Genomic DNA, 16,250 nt, shown 5'->3' with positions numbered 1-16,250 from the left:
GGACCAAGAGTAATTGTAATAATGAAAATTTTGAATATTTAAAGAGTTAATTGATTTTTTTTTATTTTATTTTAAAAGCCACAAATAACTATAATATTTACAAAGAATATAAAAATTTTAAGAGTGAATTGAAAATTAAATTTAGAAGGATTATAAGTAAAAAAATTTAAAATAAAAAAATTTAAAAAATTCCAATGTTTACAATAAAATTTTCAAAATTTAAGGGGACTAGACTAAATACATATTTTTATCAAAAATAATAAAAAAAAAAATAAGAGTATGGATAGAAATTTTTCAAAGTTTAGAGGGGCTAAAGATATATTTTTAACAAAATTTATAGAAAATATAAGTGCTTAAATAAAAATTTTGCAAAGTTTTGGAGGGTTATGACCCCCAACCATCAACATAACTAATATGATCTATACACATGCATTATCATGATATTATAATATCTCTACCCACAAAGATAAATTCTAATGAAATTTAGTTTATTGATATTAAATTATCTTCAAAATTGTGAGCTCTCAAATTTTTCTCAGTTGAAAAAAAAAAAAAGCTAAAATTATGTTTTTTTTTTTTTTAACTTTCTTTTAAGATATAAATTTGTGTACCAAAATTAAGTTTCTTTCTTAATAAAGTAAATATTGTTCTGTATTAGTTATTCATTCATAATTATTATTAATATCGCTCATTTAAAATGTAAAATTTTATAAGAATTTAATTTAATTAATTTTTTATTGTTAATTTTTTATATTTAAAATAAAAAAATTTAATTTTTTTAAATTAACAAATTAATTTAAAAAATAACAAATATGATTTTGTAAAAATTTAACCGAATTCTTTTTTTTTTAAATAATTTATTTGAAAAAAAGCCTTAGACTAATTTTATTAGATATATATTATGGGGAGATGTTCATTTCTTAGCAAAGTTAAAGCTGTTTAACCTTTTGATTAGGTCAAAATATACTTTTTTTAATTGTTTAACATGAAAGATTTTACAAATAGCCATAAAAAAATTATTTAGACACTTTATTTTAATTTTAGTTATTTTATTTTTAAAAATATATAAGTTAATATTATGTTTTTGTTCTGTAAACTCTTAAGTCCTCAATCTTATTTAGATCAATTTTTCAGTTAATCAATGTATTTAAAGAAGAAAGAAATCACCATTATATAAACTAAATAATTCAAAATTTAAAAAATAGAGAGATTATATAATTATATTTTTTAAATTATAAGAACTGTATAAAATAAAAATTAATCCTTAAAATGACTAAAGGGACTAAAATACAGTTACTTAACTAATAAATTTTTCAAAATAAAAGGAGTAAATAATTAATTTTATTAAAATAATAATTAATTTCATTAAAATATAATGATTCAATATTAATTTTTTCTAAAAAATAATTAAAAAGGTACAAAATGGAGAAAATCAGAATCTTTGCTTGTCATTGTGGCATGTTTAACTATTATTATTATTATTATTATTATTATTATTAACAGTTTAAAATTTAAAAAGGAGTTTCTTTGGTCACCATTTCAACTTTTGGCAGTCAATTTTTGACCCTAGCATTAGGTGCAACTGCACTTGCAGTAAACATTTCAAACACTGAATATATAAAGTAGAAGATAAGGTTATAATATCAAGAACTAGGAACACCGATCAATTGAACTGGAGAAGGTGTTGCTTCAAGCAAATACAACACATGACAAATTTCAAGACTATTATTATATTTTCACCTTGCAAAAAAGTACATTGGAGACAAGTAAAACCAGCTATAAGAGGAGATCCAATCCATGATAAACATGGAAGATTATAAATAAAGCATATAATGTGTACAAATATGCTTTGGGATGAAATTTCAGGAGACAAAATTTGCTATTCTGTTAGACAAACTCGAACGTGGGAGTATCATGGCTCAGGTTGCATCTTCTCATATTCTTCTCGAATTGACTGGAAAAGAACGGAGGACAGGTATCGCTCCCCGAAGCTTGGGAAAACAACCTGCGGGCATCCAAATTATCATTAACAACAGGATATTATATATATTGCAAAAGTAAAGGATTTTTTTTTTTTTGGGTATGTATAACTGCTGATCAAAGGGCACAAAAGAGTCATTCACAAGGCAAAAGACCAAAAAATCATCAGGGCCAGTATGCATATGCATCTATCAAGTTTTACCAACCACATCAGTTGAGCGTATGGACCACAATTTATTATGCAGCATTTCTTTCTGAGTTCAAAAGTGCTTTCATTGTTGTGGAAAAAGAAGTCTTTATATCTTAATGCATGTATTTGATTTATTCAAAGCTATCATAGTGGGATCCACCTTTCGGAAAATATGAATCAAAGCAACAAGAAGAATATTTCCAGTGGACCATCTTTCACAAGCTCTAGAAAGAAATAAGATAATCTTCCACCTCAAAGCAAGTCCTATTGTTTTTACCCCCAACTATCCCAAATGGTCTTGTTCTTTAAGAAAAAAGGGCAATCATCTGAAAAGCACATTATAAGGTTCATACTATCTTAGGCACTGCCTAGGAATTGACAACAAATCACATCTAGAATTGGTTGCTCAAACTATTGGTTCAGAATCCATGTTTTGTTATAGCTGAACTAAGCAATTAGCTTTCTCACGTTGTTAATGCCAAATAATTGATGAACGTGTATGTCACAGCTTCTATAGGCCACTGGGTTGTTTAAATTAGTGGTCCAAAAACATAAAACTTTCTGCCCCAGTAGGAAAGAAACTTTTTATGAAACCCATATACCGACGGCTGGACTTAATAAAATATGTCAAATCAAGACTACTAGTCAAGGCTGCCAGCAGATTATTTCTGTTTGACCATTGAAAAAAAAAGGTCAAACCATATAGTTTTCACATGATAAAAATGTAAAATGTCCAGCAAACACTAGATTCTTTTTAGGAGGGAAAGGCACTTATTGTGGTCAGGTACCATGCGGGGCTAGCTTCGACAAACCAGACTAGTTCCATTTTCTGTTTAAAAACCAGCTATCCACACTAAAACTAGGGGATTCAAGCCTTGCCTTGAAATTGAACCACCAATTCAAAGCCAATCCTCAGCTTGCATCATGTTTGACCCAATGCAATTGAAGATTACGCCACGTCAATTAAGTTGCACTTCCAAGGAACCAAAGCACCAAAAAGAAAAGAAAGTTTGGCACAAAGCATTAACAAAACAGATCAGATAGGTACCAAACCAGATACGTTAGCTTGGATTAATCTATGAAGAAAAAAAAAAAAAAAAAAAGACAGGTTAACTTAAGTGCTACGGATAGACCTTTCATTTTATTTATTTATTTATTGGGTTTTCTGTTCTGCACTTCTAGAATGGAATTCATTTGCTATGGTACTAATTACTAAGTTAAACTGCATAGTTGGCTTCAATATAATTGAAAGTACTTACTGCAATCAGCTTCCCTGCATTTTCTGATCTCTTTCCAAACTTCATCACAGCAGCTGCAGCAGCACCAGAATATATGCCAACCTGGTATATAATTATTTAAGGATACTAAAAGAAACAGGAGTGACATTGCAACAAATATAAAATGAGAGAGAGAGAGAGAGAGAGAGAGAGAGAGAGAGAGAGAGAGAGAGAGATCATTCAAATTTAGTCTCACAGGAGGAAGAGGGGAAGGATGGGAAGTAAGCTAGAAAGATTGTCATTGTGAACACTATCAAAGTAAACCAAAATTATGGTCTATGTTCATTTAGAGAAACTAGAGAGAGTGAAGAAACACCACAGCAAACATTTGCCATTAATAGAGTGGGCACAAAATATTATCCCACATTCAGTTGGTAGATTGCATCGTTGAATGTAATTAAAAAGAAAGGAAAAATACAATGATTGACATGTCGATTGATTCACAAGGTTTAGTTAATTACAAAAACAAAAGAGATGCAGCATGTTGCAAGTAATAAATTAATAATTAGAGCATAATTACTTAATTGCTCCATATTGCTCAATCATTTCTTCAAACACCAATATTGAAGAAAGAATTTATAAATAATCTGATTAATATTTCTAGCCTGAACTTGTTTTAAGTAATCATCATACTTGCTTATGTGTCCTAACACCCATGCAATTAGGATTGCTTTCAATGTAACAGTTAAAAAAGGTTTAAAGTTTTATTGAAAGCACTAACCAGTAAACCTTCCTGGAGTTTTAATTGTTTTGCAGTTTCAACAGCTTCATCACTTGATATCTGCCAACTATTCAAAAAGAGAAAATTGAGATATGGTACATATTATAATCTGCAATTCAAATGTGGGGCTAAACTACACACTTAGAACACAAGCACAAGCATGGCATGAAGCATAAGCTGGTGGTGCCTATTGCTTGGCAAGACAAAGGATTTATGCAGTTCTACAAAATAAACATTCAAGTTCAACAACCCAAAGCTAAAGTGATATAAGCAATTTTATGTGAAAATCTCAATACAGCAATTAGAACGAAAATTAATATACATCCATATCGAGGTTACGTTTCCATTTTCCATCATCATGGTGCTGAAGTAATGAAATCAGTGCAACTGACGGAGAAAACATCATCACCATTAACGTTCTTCAATAGAAACACACAAAATCTTTAAAAGTTTAAATAAAATAAAGGTTAAAAATTCTGTCATTTATGAATCATATTTCAAGAAAAAGAAAATAAGGTAGGTTTAAAGAAGCAGGATCAAGCAATACAACTGCAAATGTCAAAATATGAACTTAAGATTCCACAAGCAACCAACGTCACAAAGATAGAAAAATGTAACTGTATTCCAATTGTGTAACCAATTATATAGGAAGACCTTTTAAAATTTTTCCTTCCTCTCATTTACTTCAAAATTTTCATAAGCAGAGAATTTGCACTATCATGCAGGGTAAAGGTGAAATAAATATGAAGATGATAAGACTTGGACCTCTATGACTTCATCAACAGTATCTCGATCCAAATTCCCGGGCACGAAACCAGCTCCAATCCCTTGAATCTTGTGACGACCTGCATTTTCAGTTGAAAAATAAATACATTACTGCTATATTTGGATAGAAGAATTTTAATTGAAACGTTTAGAAATATTTTTTAGTTTAAATTGTTTAAGTGAAAGTTAGCCAATTCTTTAGTTAATTGGATTCATTAATAAATATTATATTCATGGATGTGAATGACAACTTGAAGTGGATTTGAAATGACACTTAAATAGGTATTTCAAATTCACACTCGTAAGGATTTTATCCACATACATGAAACCAAGCTAGATTCATGAAGCTAATCAACCAAAGAATACACATCTCATAATTTCAAATTCCTCCATCCAAACACAAGGTATAGAAATTGCTATATGAAATAGAAAACATCTAATGCATCACACTGACACTGATCAATCACAACAATATTTCTTCTTACCAGGCTTTCCACCTGAAAGTATGTTGCTTACCAAAGGTTCTATACCAATAACCTGATAAATGCAAATGTCAAATGGGAAACTAGCATAAAAATGGAAAAGAATGAACTCTTTCTTTCAAGTTTCAACACATCCTACTATCACACAGGACAATCAATCTGGGCATACAATTAGTCAACCAGCATGTGAAATGGGCAGAAAAATAGAAATAGAACAGCCATACACAGAGTTGGCAAACCTTAACAAGAAACAAGTACCTCAATGTTGGGATTCTTCTCCTTAAGGAACTGACCAACTCCAGAAATAGTTCCACCAGTTCCAATACCTGCAACAAAGATATCCACCTTCCCTCTTGTATCTTCCCAGATTTCTGGTCCAGTTGTCTCATAGTGTATCTAAAATAGAACATGCAGTTAAATCCAAATTAATGAGTTTCTTAATCTACATCACCATTCTATAAGCTGTAATTATAAGTTCTCAGGAGTCAAAATAATAGGCATCATTAGATAACTGGATAGCCAAGCGAAAAAGAAATTGCCCAACAAAACTAAGCCAAATAAAATTGCCCAACAATATTGTGAACATCATACTTTGAGTCTTATCAAGTTTATGACCAAATAAAAATTGATTTTTAGATAAATGGATAATTTGGCAATGAGTTCCTGAGATAAAATAGCCAAGAAAATTTTCAGTTCAGTAATTAACACTGCATAAACCAAAAATTAAACTAAATTCTAATGTGAAAGATGCAAGCCACATTCATCAGTTAGAGAGACACAGCATCCTTCTTGACAGGATCTTTGTCATTCTAGGGGTAGGTGCACACCACATTAAATCAGCCACATTGTAACAGCAGAAAACAGCTTTTTGACCCAATAGGAGAGAATTAGTGAATTTCAAAAATGACTGCTACAACATCTACAAGAGAATAGTGATAGTGGACAACTAACCTCAGGATTTGCAGGATTATCAAATTATTGAAGCATAGAGGCATTTGGGAGTACTTTTCAAAATTTCTCCAGCTTTCTGAACTGCTCCCTTCATGCCCTTTGCTGAATCAGTTAGAACAAGCTCAGCTCCAATTCTTTTAAGAGAACCCTTCTTTCCAGACTCATTGATGCTGGCATAGCCAAGATAAGTTTATATCCTTTTGAAGCAGCTATAAATGCAAGGCCAATGCCTGTGTTTCCACTAGTAGCTTCCACAAGAATGCTCTAAAGATAGATAAAAAGCTCCATTAAAATGATTAAAAAAATTACATAAGAGTTACTGAATGGAGTTTCATTTTCCATGGCTGGTCTACAATAATGATGCCAGGAAATAAATTAACAGTAATTTTTGAGCCATCTTGGACGTGAAACCTATGCCAAAAAAATATAAAAACAAGACATGAAAAAATATGGATAGAAAATATGAGCATACACAGACGTAAGTGCCAAACAAGTTGGATCAAGCTGCACACTGTATAATAATAATAATAAAAAACCAGCTAACAACTAGATGTTGCAGTGAATCAATTGAACAAAGAGAGAAGAGCAGCCTTCTATTGCTACAACAGTCAAGGGAAAACTGCATAAAGAAATTATACAAGCACCTAAAAAATTAAATAGACACCAAAATGTAAACCCAAGATATGAATAAAAGAAATAATTAATTATAAATCAGATAAATTTAATTTATAAGAATCAGGATCAAAGTGTCCAATCAACAAGTTGATGGTGCAATGAATCAATTGAAGATAAAGAGTAGAGCAGTCTTCAGCTTCAAAAATAGCCAGCCAGATGCCAGCTGCTAACTTACCATATATTACAGTACTATTTGTCAATATAAACTATTCAGGGACAACTAGAATTTGAAATGCATATCTAGCAAGATGGTAGATATGGGAATTTAAACTCGCTCCACAGGGATCTGCACCATCCTACCCCAATTGGATGTTATTATAAAAATGTTTCAGGTTAATTTTCTTTTTATTTTCCCTTTTTATGCATGTTCCCTTTATCTAGAATTTTTTTTCCTTTGTATAAAATTTGAATACATTATTTGTATGTAAATTTATGCCTATAACTAAATTAAATTTTATTTTTTTGGATTTATCAGGATATCCCTCTATGTTTGTTTTATAGTCCATGAAAAAGTAATTCTTCGGAGTTTGTGGCTAATTTAATTTTAATAAAAGGAGAAACTATAAAAAAAGTACCAAATGGTTTAGAGCTTTGACACTTTGGAGCTTGTGGTTCAATTTTTGACAAAACAGTACCTTGAGCTTTCTCTCTATTAGCACTTAAGGGGTAAACAGCTATAACACCGTTAGTTTGCTAACAAAGCAGTATAAAATAACATTTCTAATATGTTGTGTGTCCCATAGTTAAAAAAAAAATAAAAAATAAAATAAATTCAACTTTTACCATTTTTAATGGAAATTAAAATTTTATTTAAAATAAAATTAATTTGTAAAAAAATTTCCAACTCCTTTCCTTCCCCGAAACCCTAAGAATTTAAGAAAGAAATTTGTAAAGAGGCCAAAAAAAGAAGAGAAGAGGTAGAAGTGAAGAAGAGATTAAGGTTATGGGATTTTTATTTTTTAATAAGACAAATCCAAACTCCGCCTAAGTAGTTTGCACTTAGCCGGTCCCAAACCCGGATAAAGGAAGAGGGTTGCGGTAGGTAACAACCAGCGTAAAAATTTCGTCACACTTTATGATATGGATTCAAATGATATAAACGTTGGGGCGTCCTCTACTTACGACCCATTACATCGGAGCCCAGGTGTAGTGAGAAATATGCAAGGGTGTAGGGCGTTCACCGAAAGCGACGCGCCATGCCAGCGCCCGGGTGTGGTGTTAAGTGAGCAAGGGTTCCCACATCATGGACGGGTGTAGGTAAAGAAGTTAGTCTATAGGACAGATAGTAGAACAGAACACAAGATAGACATAGAAAACAATAGAAGATATCATAGAATGAGACCAATTAGGAAGAAACAGGATAGGAGGAGGATCAGGGTTGGTACTTGGAATATTGGATCACTTACAGGAAAATTAATGAAGCTTGTGGATACTTTAGAAAGGAGAATGCTGAATATTGCTTGCATTCAGGAGACTAAATGGGTAGAAGAAAAAAGCAAGGAAGTAGGTAATTCAGGGTACAAACTTTGGTTTACCGAAAATGAGAGAAATAAGAACGAAGTAGGCATAATCATAGACAGAACATTGAAAGATGCTGTAATAGCTGTGAAAAGAGTAGAAGATAGAATTATACTAGTAAAGCTAGTACTAGAAGGAGAAACAATAAATGTAGTTAGGGCTTATACTCCACAAATAGGACTAGATAGTGAGAATAAACAAAGGTTTTGAGAAGATATGGATGATTTAATGCAAAGCATACCGAATGAAGAGAATGTTTTCATTGGTGGAGATTTGAATGGACATGTAGGAAGTGATAGGCAAGGTTATGAGAATGTTCATGGAGGTTTTGGTTTTAGCAATTGAAATGAGGAGGGAAAAAGCATCCTGGATTTTGCTATGGCATACAACCTAATACTAGCAAATACCTATTTTATAAGAAGAGAGTCACATTTAGTGACTTTCAAAAGTGGGCAACATAGAAGCCAAATAGACTTGCTCTTAACCAGGAAGATAAATAGAGCTCTATGCAACGATTGCAAGGTCATTCCAGGAGAGGTTTTAACAAGTCAACATCAGTTAGTGGTCTTGGATGTCAAGTTTAGGAACAATTCAAGTAAAGTCAGAGGAAATAGTGTAGCTCGAACAAAGTGGTGAGAGTTCAAAAGAGTAAAGCAAGTGAAGTTCAAAATGAGCTTCTCGAGTACGAAGCATGGAAGCTGGATATGGAGGCCAATGATATGTGGATACAGATGGCATCAAAGACTAGAGAAGTAGCTAGAAAAGTACTTAGAGAGTCTAAAGGACATGAACCACCCTCAAAAGAGAGATGGTGGTGGAATGAGGAAGTACAAAATGCAGTGAAGAGAAAAAGGGAATGGTATAAGAAGTTACCTAATGTGATAATAATGAGGCATATGAACAATACAAGATAGCAAAGAAAGAGGCAAAAAAGGCAGTTAGTCAAGCAAGAGCACAAGCCTTTGAAAAGTTATATGAGAAACTTGGAACTAAAGAATGAGAGAAAGATATTTATAGATTAGCAAGGAGAAGAGAAAGGAAATGTCAAGATCTCAATCAAATTAGGTGCATTAAGGATAAAGAAGGAAAAGTGTTAGTGAAAGATGAGGACATTAAAGAAAGATGGAGAAATTATTTTAATTATCTCTTTAATAACAGTCAAAATGATAATGACGTGAATATAGACTATAGAACAATAGAAAAGAATGTGAATTATACTAGAAGGATTAGATTTTTAGAAGTAAAGGAAGCACTTAAGAGAATGAAAGTCGGTAAAGCCTGTAGACCCGATGGAATACCAATTGAAGTGTGGAAGTGTTTGGCAGATATTGGAGTGGCATGGTTAACTAAATTATTTAATAAGATTCTAAACTCAAATAAAATACCTGATGAATGGAGGAGGAATATTTTAGTACCTATTTTTAAAAATAAGGGAGACATACAGAGTTGCTCGAACTATAGGGGAATTAAACTCATGAGCCATACTATGAAATTGTGGGAGAAAGTTGTGGAGCATCGACTACGTCATGATACTTCTATCTCTCTCAATCAATTTGGCTTTATGCACTGTCGTTCAACTATGGAAGCGATCTTTCTCATTAGAAGCTTGATGGAGAAATATAGAGATGTGAAAAAAGATCTACACATGGTTTTTATTGATTTAAAGAAAGCTTATGATAGTGTTCTAAGAGATGTCTTATGGAGTGTGTTAGAACAAAAGAGGGTATCTATTAGGTACATACAAGTGTTGAAAAATATGTACGAAGGAGCAACTACTATTGTGCGCACAGTAGGAGGGGACACGAGATTTTCCGATCTCAATTGGATTACACCATGGATCAGCTATAAGCCCTTACCTTTTTATACTAGTTTTAGTTGAATTGACGAAACATATAGAAGAGAGTATTCCTTAGTACATGATGTTTGCGGATGATATTGTTCTGATAGATGAAACGCGAGAAAAAGTCAATAGAAAGCTAGAGCTTTGGAGAAGTACTCTAGAGTCAAAAGGCTTTAAGCTAAGTAGAACGAAGATAGAATACATGCATTGCAAGTTCAGTGAAGGCCAAACTGGTGATAGGGAAGGAATTAGTTTGGATGAAGTGGTACTATCCCAAAGTAATCACTTTAAATATCTCGGCTCAGTCCTTCAAGTAGATGGGGGATGTGAGGAGAATGTCAGTCATAGGATTAAAGCCAGATGTTTGAAGTGGAGATGTGCCACGGGAGTTTTATGTGATCGCAATATTCCCAATAAGTTGAAAGAAAAATTTTACCGTACAGCCATACGACCAGCTATGTTATATGGTAGTGAGTGTTGGGCATTGAAGGAGTCGTATGCGTCTAAGATAAAAGTTGTAGAGATGAGAATGTTAAAGTGGATGAGTGGCCATACTAGACTAGATAAAGTCCATAATGAGAGTATTAGAGAAAAGGTAGGAGTGGTGCCAATTGAGGATAAGTTGAGAGAAGGAAGATTGAGGTGGTTTGGTCATGTGAAGCATAGACATACGGAGGCTCCAGTTAGACAAGTAGAGCACATTAGGTTAGAGGATAGAAAGAAAAAAAAGGGGTAGACCTAAATTGACTTAGAGGAGAGTAGTACAACATGACCTAGAAGCATTACACATTTCTGAGGATTTAACCCAAAATCGTTTAGAGTGGAGAAAGCAAATCCATATAGCCGACCCCAAATTTTTTAGATAAAGGTTTAGTTGAGTTTAATAAGACAAATCTAAATATATTTATTTTAAAAAAAAAAAAACATAAATCATCAATAATAAAAAGTCATCCTAATGTTAACCTCTAAATTTCATATATTATAACAAAAATAACCTCTTAAACAATTCCAAAACATCATTATTCCAAAAATTAAGAATGATCACTCCACTAGCCTCCTTGATCTTCTTTCCAGCAATCTTCAAAACGAGCTTTGCCTTCACCACTATTGGCTGATTCTCAAGCAAAGCCAACTTCCCCATAACTTTCAAGTATCCCAATTGGATAGCATTAGGGATCATTATCCTTAGAAGCCTTATCCTTCACCTCTTGAGAAATCAGGGACCAAGCGCCAAAGCTTGTCAATGTTAACGATGGGGCGATAGAACTTGTTGTAGAGCTTATGGAAGTAGCATATATTACTTTCCCAAAATACCTAAGAGGTAATTGCTTAAGAGGATCCTATGGTGGTGCATGCCTCCAGAGTTAGCATGACCACCAGGATGCTTCCTGTGTTTTCTTATACAGCTATGGCTGACGCTCATGTGATCAAGCTTCTGACGCTCATGTGATCAAGCTTCTTGCGATTCTTCTTGAAGCGGGTATTCATTTTAGGGGAGAAGTGTGGTGTTATTCTGTGAGGATTTGATTGGGATGACCATGGAATTTGTTTTAGGGCATGCATTGAACAGTGTCTCTACTACCGACACTGTGTAGCAGGAGGCTGGGGTAAGCTAAGGGTTTCAGGGAAGAAGGAGATTTACGTAATTTTGTTTTACAAATTTTTAATTAAATGAAATTATTTTTTATTTTCATTGAAATTGTACAGTCATTTTCATTTGTTACTTATTTGTAGCACCCACAACATATTGAAAATGTCATTTTATGATACCACATCAGCAAACTAACGGTATTATAGCAGATGGTTCTTTAAGTGCTAACAAAGGGAAATCTTAGGGTATTGTTTTGTCAAAAATTGAGCCACACGCCTCAAAGTGTCAAAGCACAAAACTACATGGTCCTTTTTTGTACTTTCCCCTTAATAAAATATAACTAATTGCTTACTTAAAGGTCTGGATTTGCATTTTCCTTTTTCTCATGAGGAATGATGATAATTTTAAAAAAAATTATTTTGTCCTAACAAGGTGGGGGTAGGATACCCATTCCCCAATGAAGTGACTGGGAAAACATTGTATCCCTTTTGGCATCTAGGATCAGGGCCAAGACAGGGTGGGGTGTTTATGAAGCAGTGTGGGGTCAATGAAGGCCTCACCCATCACATAGAGAGCATTGAGAATTGATAGAAGCACCCATTAAAACATTCCACATAATTGACATAAATTTAAGTGCAATGCAAGGGCAGTAGACCATTAATGAAAACAGGTATTCATATGGTCCCACACCTGCACACCAGATGTGAAAGCAAACAAGTAAAACTACACTACATCTTGAGCATAGAACTAGGTATCATTTTCCCCAACCAAACATTTCCAAAGCATTCATGCATATAAAATTTGTATGCAGCAATAATTTAGAAGATTGCCTTAAACTCATTTTCATTGTTCTTAAACTCATTTTCATTGTTAAGTTCAATCAAGGGAAAATTAATTTTTAACAAGATGTCCAAATTTGAGCTAAAATTCCAAAATGGAAAGAAGCAAATCAATGTCACTTGAGAACTTCAACATATTATATTATTGCTAATTCCAACAAATGCATGAGACTTTATTACCTTTCCAGGTGTTATAACTCCTCTTTGCTCAGCATAAACTATCATATTATAACCTATCCTGGAACCAAATATCAAAAAATGCTGATAATAATGTTCCACTTATTTCCCAAGCAACTTTGGAACGTAGAGATTATTAGCTTTACATACACATAATAAAACTTGCTAAATGAAATTATCAGCTTAAAATTAACTGCTAGATTCCAATCTCATAAAACTTAATTCCACTTAACAATATAGTCATATTCTCATAGAAGTTTAAACAATGAATCCAGCTCAATATGATAAGCCTTTTTCATGAACAAATAGAAGGCTTTTCAATTATACTACAAGATGTTCATGAAATTTCAAGTACCGAGACTATCAGTTTTACTATTTTCACCTGTCTTTGACACTGCAACATGGTTCCATGATCTCAAGTTTCGCAGCAATGTTTGCAACAGTCCCCTTTACAATGTTATTTAGGTAAACCATAGGTGTTTTTCCAATAAGCTGTATTAATCAATAAGCAAATAAATAACCAATAACCCAAGTGCTTTCAGTTGGTTAACAAAGTAAGCTACTGATAACTTAGTATAATAATAAAAACAGTAGAAACAAGCACATAAACAGCTATGAATCTTATATATATAAGTTTTTCAGATAGATATAAATCATAAAATGAAAATGGATTAATCACAAAAATAGTCCAGTAAGTTTATCAAATTTGCAATTATAATTGTACATTTGAAATAACTGATTATAGCCTACAAGACCTTATTGCGGCCAGCCATAGAAACTTATTAATTATATGTAAAATCAACTTTGTGTGTGATCATTGTAGAAGGAAATTGCTAGGTTAATTTAACATGGAATTAGATGGCTTTAGTTGGTATAGCCAGGATTGCACCCAATGGCTGAAGTACAAAATCAATTTGATTATTCCTAAGAAGAGATGTAATTGAATATTGAGAAAGAAACTCATATAAACTTATAACTGAAGTTTTGAAACTTGGCAGACTGCAGCTGGTTTGGTCATATAACATCTAACAATATCCATGGTATCTACGAGCTATATCAGAACTGAGAGCCGATGAATTCGTAGTTCAGAGTGAATTGATCAATAATTCAATGCTGTGAAAGTTCAACATCATCAAATTCTCAAGAAATTAAACCAAACCCACTTCAGAAATCCATTAAATTCTTCCAGGAAAATGGTTCAGCTATCCATTACACTCTAAGAAACTGACAAAATCTCCACAAATTTCCACATTGAAACCGACCCAGTTCACAATTCCAACAAAATAGTGCGAGAAACCAAACCTGAGTGACATCCTCAGCAATGTTGATACCTTCAACCTCAGTCTGTGGCGTAACGGACACTGCTTTGCACGCCACAGAGGATCCATACTTGTAATTCTTGGACTTGAGACTCAGGCGAGAGGCTGATGTAGCGGGACCCACGAGGAACTGTTTGAGGCTCTGATGAAGAGGAGGAGAGCAACAAGAGCTCTGGCTTTTGCGATTTCAAGAATGGAGAAGTCAACGGATTCATCAGTAGAGAAGATGTTCTCTGCTAAAAAGAAGATTGGTACTTTCACCTTTCCTATTAGCAAAGCACCTTGGTTCCGCGAAAATCAAACTTCCCAACCCGATTAATATAGTATAAATTCAATTAACATTTATTCTAACTACCCATTTCAAACTTAATTACTATAACCCTAAAAATATCAAACCATTTAATTTTATATATTTTAATTAATAATTAAAAACATTTTTTATTAATAATATACATTTTAAAAATTTGAATATATTTAAATTTTATTTTATTTAAAATAAAAATATAAAATTTATAAATATTATTATAAAAATATATATTTTATATTTAATTAAGTATTTATAAAAATGAGAATTCGGATAATAGACACTAGACATATCAAACTCAACCCATATATGTGTTATTTTTCAAATTCAAACACATCCTAAACTTAGTTATAGACTACCTAAACTCATCTTATAACATACCCATAAAAATCTAACATGTTGTTACTTGTCTGTTGTTCACACATTTTGTCAAGACAGGCCAGAGTCATTTGATGAATTTCCCCTATAGTGATAGCATTCATTGCTCTTCTGGTAGCAGTAATACTTCTGTGGAGTTCTGGTTGTAATGCTTCTGGCAATGAGGCAATGTAGGTATGCCTGAGGTTGACCCTTGGCCGTGCGCGGCCCATGGAGACTGAGAGCTTATGAGGAATTTGGTGCGTTACCCGGACAGGATATCCTTTTCGGGCTAAGTGGTATCAGAGCCTCGTAACGTTCCGGGGGTCTCGGATTTGAGTCTCGCCCCTGCATAAAAAACAGCTCTGCGCTAAGAGTGGGCCTGGCGAACCCAGAGTCTGCGCAAGTGGAGTTGTGGTGGGCTTGGGCCCTGGCCGTGCGCGGCCCATGGAGACTGAGAGCTTATGAGGAATTTGGTGCGCTACCCGGGCAGGATATTCTTTTCGGGCTAAGGTATTGAATTTTAATATTTTAATATTCATTTGAGTCTTTAATAAGTTGAACTCTAATTCTTTTTTATCAAATTCTAGACTAAATCTTTTTCGTTGCATCAGAGTTCTAAGGTCTATGTTAAGCTGATTAATTATGGACTGAAAATCAGCATAAAGCTTGGCTACGTGAGTTGAAAAAGAATCTACCTTTATTTCGGCCAACTGAGTTTGGCTGACAACTGAATCAATTTTTTAGTATATCTTTTGCAAGAACTGATTCTGTGCCTTGGCATTGAGGGTATGCCAGTTTAAGACTTCTTTTGTTTGACTCAAAGGCTTAGTCTGTTTTTCTGGTTCAACTGTAGAAGGTTGAACAAATGGACAAGAAGTCATTTTCTGAAGGGGATCCACCTTAGGTTGTAGGAGGGGAAAACTTTCTTTATATTTTCTAAGGGAAAATATCATGCAAGAAGAATAAGAGGAAGAGCTAGAGGAGGAGGAGGAGAGGAAGAGACCAAATAAGTCTCTTTTATCCCTTCTTTTTTGAGTATTTCCAAAGCTAGTTCATAAATTAGTAGTGACTTTCTCTTAATAGTCTCCTTGTGTTTTCCTATCTATAGGCTTGTCACGACCCAACCTATGAGCCGGACCGACACTAGGACATGGGCCAGCCTAAAGCCCCCGAGGACCGTAGTAAGCCTAACTATTCATTAATCCAACTCTAAGGCCCATTTGGGCCCAATTTTAATAATTCAACCGGACAGAGTTTGGCC

The 16,250-nt window shown here is 33.4% G+C and overlaps 1 pseudogene; it reads right to left on the bottom strand.

Moving 5' to 3' along the window:
* Window positions 1-1,707: 1,707 nt before the first annotated feature.
* LOC110633826 (cysteine synthase, chloroplastic/chromoplastic-like) lies at window positions 1,708-14,648 on the bottom strand (annotated as a pseudogene).
* Between the last annotated feature and the right edge of the window lie 1,602 nt (window positions 14,649-16,250).

This window comes from Hevea brasiliensis, chromosome 2, assembly GCF_030052815.1.
Source record: "Hevea brasiliensis isolate MT/VB/25A 57/8 chromosome 2, ASM3005281v1, whole genome shotgun sequence".
Taxonomy (NCBI): Eukaryota; Viridiplantae; Streptophyta; class Magnoliopsida; order Malpighiales; family Euphorbiaceae; genus Hevea; species Hevea brasiliensis.
The sequence above is the reverse complement of the archived record's forward strand: the minus strand, read 5'-3'. Positions and strand labels throughout refer to the sequence as shown.